The sequence below is a fragment of the Puntigrus tetrazona genome, chromosome 14 (genome assembly GCF_018831695.1).
Source record: "Puntigrus tetrazona isolate hp1 chromosome 14, ASM1883169v1, whole genome shotgun sequence".
In the NCBI taxonomy this organism is placed as follows: Eukaryota; Metazoa; Chordata; class Actinopteri; order Cypriniformes; family Cyprinidae; genus Puntigrus; species Puntigrus tetrazona.
This window is the reverse complement of record NC_056712.1, coordinates 13,543,349-13,549,760: the sequence shown is the minus strand read 5'-3', so window position 1 is coordinate 13,549,760 and position 6,412 is coordinate 13,543,349.

Below are 6,412 nucleotides of genomic sequence, written 5' to 3'. Positions count from 1 at the left end.
GCTTTGGATGTGCGTGACGTGCAATTTTTTTTTCATACAACAGTAAGTTGCTTCAAGCCTGGTCACATTCATGAGCTTTCATGGGCATTTCAACATGAATCCACACAGATAATGCCACAGGTTTAAGTTGGTCACACAGATTACTGATATCTGACTATATTTTTGGTCCTGAATTCCCTACTAACATGCTGATGAGTTGAATCAGGTGTGTTTTATTAGGAAAAGTTAGAAAATGTGTAGTGTTGGTGTGCCTCCGGGAACAGGGTTGGGAAACACTGCAATAGACAATGAATTGCAATTATTGAAATTATGCACAATTATGCAATTAATATTATGACATACTGTAGGCTGAACAGGAAAACTGCCAAATTTGTTTTTTAAAACTCACTCACTCCATGAATGATGATTATAGCGAAAATACATTGTTTTAAAAATTGTTCTGAATTTAAAAGAATATACTTCAAACCACAACTATTATGATAATAGCACAGAAGGAAAGATATTGCTAGATATTACTCACTTTCAGAATATTTTTTTCATATTTTTCTTCAGTCTTGCTTTCTAGCATTTTAAGCAGCAGGGGACAAAACTGCAGCACATTATTATAATAAACTGAACATTGTTGACACCAGTGTAGTTATTATTTCAATTATTAATGATGTTTTTATGATCTAAACAGCCGATAATTCACTATTATTCATTAATAGATGTTTATGCACACTTAGGGAAAAATCATTATTTTTATGTAGAGTGGGTCATATATTTATTTTTATTCTATGTAGATTTTTATTACCGGTGACAAAGTAATTTCCTGTTGACAACAAAAGATACGGGACAAACTTTTGCTCATTTTTAAAAGTTAAGAATATTTATTTAACTCTTCTACCTTAAAAGTCCAGGATTTTTTCAGCAGAGGCTATTTCTTGCGTCCTTATTTTATTCAGTGGTCTGAATAGCTGATTCACGGAGATCAGTCATTAACTTTATTTACATTACAAATGCACCACATAAGGAAACTCCCTCCTGTTGTAATCTATGCAACTCTGTTCTGAATAGGAAATAAACTGGTTATAAACTGCAGATGGTAAATGTGATATTTGATGTTCTGTAGATTTCATCAAAGGCAAATCATGCATTATGATGTTGATTAAAAAAAGCATAATGACTCTAAAATGGAGAACATTTGATACATGCATACGTGCATAAATGTCTTCCCCCGATGCATTGCATTTCTTGGATTTCTTGATGCACATCACACCTTAATTTTGAAGAGTTTTTTTTTTTTTGAGAAATGTAGCCTATTTCAACACATTTTCTGTTTTCTTGGGCTTGTCACCAGTGAAGAGAGGTTTCTCAGATAGCAGATAGCGGACAGCAACAGTATTGTCATCTGTTTATTTCAGGGTGTGAGTAGAAGCATTGATGGGGTTTTTTCTGTACAACAGCCTTCCTATGTCAAAAAACGAGCCTTCAAACCATCGATTCATTACACTCTTGTCTGCAGCTATGTGTATGTGTGCATACACGCGTCTGTTTGTGTGTGTGTGTGTGTGTGTGTGTGCAGACTTGTCTTTGTGTGAGCGCAGCTGTTGTCAAGCCATCTTTAGTTAAAAGAGGAAAGAAGAAAAAAACTTGTGGGGCTAGGAAATCCCCTGCAAGTAGACCAACATCCCAGTCACCATTGATGATGTCTGCAATAGCAATAACATTGTTAAACTCAGAACAAAACAGCATATACGTGATCATAATGATATTTTCGACTGTGTGTGAACAGTTGCACATGCAAAAGCAAGACAAAACTAAACTATCCAGGGCGTTGCGGGATGCTTAATGTCAGAGGTAACAAAGGTTTACTATGCAGACCCAACTTTAACAACATGAATTCATTTCTAAGTGCGCTCTCTGTTCATTTTGAGAAAGGAAACATTTTTTTCGTCGGTGCACTTTTTGGTGTGTAATTTTTAGTTGTTTAGAAGCTTTGAAAAAGCAACGAAAATGCAATTAAACTCATTTATCGAACTTTAATCTTTCTTGAGCTTTAATTATGGGACAATTTCTAAGGCAAACGCGTGTAGACTGATGCCGTATTATAATGATCATGTATTAAACCGTAGATTTTTGAAGGTACTATAAATAATTTTATGCAGCAATCTTTTGCTCCTATTTACAACATACTTATGCCATTGCAAGCAGTCAAAATATGTTATGTTACTATAAAATGTATCTGTTGTCTGGTAACACTTAGCTGAGCTGTCTCAAGTTCCTGGACGCATACCAGGTCCCACTTTTGAGCTAAAAAAATATCAGGGCCTTTCACTATGTGGGAATTCCCCCTTCTGTTTAAAAACACAGCAAACGCTTCCCCCATTGCCACCAGTTTCCTTAAAAAACGCCTCTCGGACACAAGTATAATGTGTAGGTGAGTAATTGTACCATGTTTTTTTTATTATTTGTATTATTAATAGCGAGAAAATAACTATCTTTTTAAAGCTTGGATAAAAATGGTATATTATATCAGTTAATCAGTAAATTTGGATTTCCATAAAAGCTGTGATGAAAGGGCATTTATTTTTGATGATGATATTGATTGTAATTTCAAAGGAAGTCTGATTAAAAGTGATCTATTTATGCATTCTTAACTAAAAGCATGTGTTGTGCTTTCAAATTGGAGTAATGCAAGTTTTTAGCTTTATTGACTGTTAACCTCCATTATTTAAATAAATCATTACAAGTGTTCTTAATTTTTGTTTTGTATTATTTATTTTAACCACTTATAGTTATCATTAAATATATTTAGATCACACAGATATGTGGCAGAATTGAGTATGTAAGTGATGTTAATCTTTAATACCACAGTGGTAAATTTCCACAAGATGTCCCCCTTTATTTTCAATGATACAAAAAAGTGTTGTAGAACTTAATTTGCATTAAATTTGCAAATAAATTTTGTTATATGTGTTGTAATGATGGAAACTGAACTTGTAGGATAAAAAAGCTTGTATATGGCTGATTCTGATTCTGATTCATTGCATGTGCATTGGTTTTTTGCACTGATTGTAAAATGTAATGAACTTCAACATAGAGCATGTTGGATATGGTTACATGAACAAAGGGAAGAAATAGTATGTTTTTTTTAAACTGCTGGAGAATACTGTAATGCTTACGATTAATTCATTTTCCTGAAGTTAACCTCAAGGGTCATAAAAAAACCATCCATCCATGTATTTACTTCCACAACGAGCTTAATTTACTGTTTTCAATAACGGTATCTTGAAACATGCTGAAAATTACAAACCCAAAGAGTTCCTTTAATTAACTAGACCATCTCTTTATAATTGGAAACAAATTCTCATAAATTCACAACCCCTGACAGCTTTTTTCCTGTCAGTGGGCTGTTGTGTAAACTGTGGAATATTTTGACAGAAAAAATCCTAATATGCCAAGCATGTTTCAAATTGCAAGGACAGCACTTTCCGAAATATTTTCTAATACTTATATTTCTCATAATTAAATATGTTGTCACGTTCCCCGGACTTTGTTATTGTTTTCGTCTCGTGCCATGTGTTCCTGTGCCCTGCCTTTCCTCCATGTTAATTGTATGATTGTCTGCAGCCGTGTCTCCGTCAGTGTTGTCAATTACCTCGTGTATTTAAGTCCTGTGTTTTGAGTTCTGTTGGTCCGAGCGCCGAGGTCCTTACCTGATGTCTTTACGCGTGTTTATCCTGCCTGCCTGTTCTACCTGCCTGCCTGCCTGCCTGCCTTTATATCTTTATTTTGTCATTCTTGAGATTAAATCCATTTAAGTTTATTTTGAGCCTCGTCTCTCAGTCTCTCGAAAGCGCAACCGTGACAGAACGCTCGGACCTCAAAAAAGTAAATAGCGGCGTATTTTCCTCTTATTTTTTGTTTTTTGTTTGTCATGTTTGCCCAGTTCAAAGACCCAAACTTCTCATCCGCCTGCTGGAGCAGGGGATTGCTCTCGAGGACTATACAGAACTATTCCTCGAACTGGCCAACGACTCTCGCTACCCGGACTGCTCTCTGCTCGAACTCTATTTCCGCGGACTTAACACCTCCAGCCAAGCGCAGCTGTCCGGGAGCGGTCTCGAGAGAGCCTCGCCGCATACGCCGAGTGGGTGCTGGTGTCCTGCAAATCAACCATGATGGTTGCGCCTGAGGACAACGACACCAGCCCCACTCCAGATCCAGAGCCTAGCTCAGCCCTTCACCGCATGGTCGAGCTCCCAGCCTGAGCCCACCGCTGACACGGGGCGGAGTCGAGCGCGACCACGGACCCATCGCCAGAGAGAGCGACAGAGCCGTGGAGCGTAACAGGACCCGAGCCGCATACGTCAGACCAGGTGCGCGAGCCAGCAACGGAGCTCCCATGGTGGAGACAGCCGATCGCGAGGAGAGCGCGGAGTGAGCTCCGCCCACTACACATCGGCTGAGGATGAGCTGATCATCCACCTGGGGCTGCTGGATCTGCAAAGGAGCTGGATGATGTAGACTTGACTTGGACTTAGACTGACACCTCCCTGTATCCTGAGTTCCTGTTCCCGCTCAGCTACCCAGTAAGCCCGCTGGTTCCGCCCCAGCCGTCCCGTTAGCTCGCTGGTTCCGCCCAGCCGCCCCGCTAGCTCGCTGGTTCCGCCCAGCCGCCCCGCTAGCTCGCTGGTTCCGCCCAGCCGCCCCGCTAGCCCGCTGGTTCCGCCCAGCCGCCCCGTTAGCCCGCTGGTTCCGCCCAGCCGCCCCGCTTCCTGTGCCCGCGCCCGCGGCGCTTCCTCCAGTGCCCGCGCCACGCGCGGCGCTCCTCCAGTGCCCGCGCGCACGCGGCGCTCCTCCAGTGCCCGCGCCACGCGGCGCCCCTCCAGTGCCCGCGCCACGTGGCGCTCCTCCAGTGCCCGCGCCCACGCGCGCTTCCTCCAGTGCCCGCGCCACGTCGCGCCCTCCTGTGCCCGCGCCCGTGGCGCTCCGTCCCGCTTCCCTGTGCCCGCGCCCGCGGCGCTCCGTCCCCGCTTCCTGTGCCCGCGCCTGTGCGCTTTCCTCCAGTGCCGCTCAAGTTTTCCCACCTCCCACCCTTGCCACACCACGCCGATGGATCCCAGCAGCCCCTGCGCTCATCCTCAGCTCACCATCCGGAGCTCGCCACGGGTCTGCCGGTCTCCATCGCCGCCGAGGGTGAAGGATCCTCGCCGCCGTCCTGCCTCCGAGACCCAGACTCTCCTCGGCCCGTAGACCCGTCGGCTCCCCTGGGCTCTAGCTCCTCCTCTACACCGTGGTCCGTCAGTCCACCAGCTCCACCAGGCTCCATCGTCCCTCCGGCTCGCCTTGGTCTGTCGCCGACCATCCGCCGCCTCGGGATTCTCTCCTCCGCTTCGCCTCGCCCCTCCATCCCACCGGCTCTGTCAGGCTCCTCCTTCCTCCGGCCACACCTCAGTCCTCAGTCGCTCTGGCTCCGCCGCGCCCTTCCCGCCCCCGCCTCTCGTGTCAGTCGCCGGCCCGCGGCGCCGCTTGACCTCCAGCGCCTCGGCGCTCACCCTGGCTCTTCGGCTCTCCGTCTCTGCCTCAGTCTCTCTCCACCACCTGCTCCGCCGCCGGTCGGTCGGCCCCATGGAGTCGATGGCTGCTCCTCCTCCATGGCTCCTCCCTCCGTCGGCTCCACCTTGGACCACCATAGCTGGGCTCTGGATCTCCTCCTGCTCCGGACTCCTCCTGTCTCCTTCCTGGCTCCTCCCTCCGTCGGCCCCACCGTGGACCACCATAGCTGGGCTCTGGATCTCCTCCTGCCCGGACTCCTCCTGTCTCCTCCCTGGCTCCTCCTCCATCTACACCTCCTGGACCCTTCTGCCTTCTGCCTGCCCCATCCTGGCGATCCGTCCTCCACCAGAACCTCCTCCCAAGACCCGGTATCCCCAAATCCTAGTCATCTTGGTTTTTGTTTGTTTTTGTTTGTTACCCTTTAGGTGCGAGGACGCACCTTCCGGGAGGGGGTAATGTCACGCTCCTCGGACTTTGTTATTGTTTTCGCCTCGTGCCATGTGTTCCCTGTGCCCTGCCTTTCCTCCATGTTAATTGTATGATTGTCTGCAGCCGTGTCTCGTCAGTGTTGTCAATTACCCCGTGTATTTAAGTCTTGTGTTTTGAGTTCTGTTGGTCCGAGCGTCGAGGTCCTTACCTGATGTCTTTACGTGTGTTTATCCTGCCTGCCTGTTCTACCTGCCTGCCTGCCTGCCTGCCTTTATATCTTTATTTTGTCATTCTTGAGATTAAATCCATTTAAGTTTATTTTGAGCCTCGTCTCTCAGTCTCTCAAAGCGCAACCGTGACATATGTATACTGTACATCAAACCGTGGTAGTTTTTATGCTATGAGCATGCAGATAATGTGTAATTTTCTTATAATTGTTTAA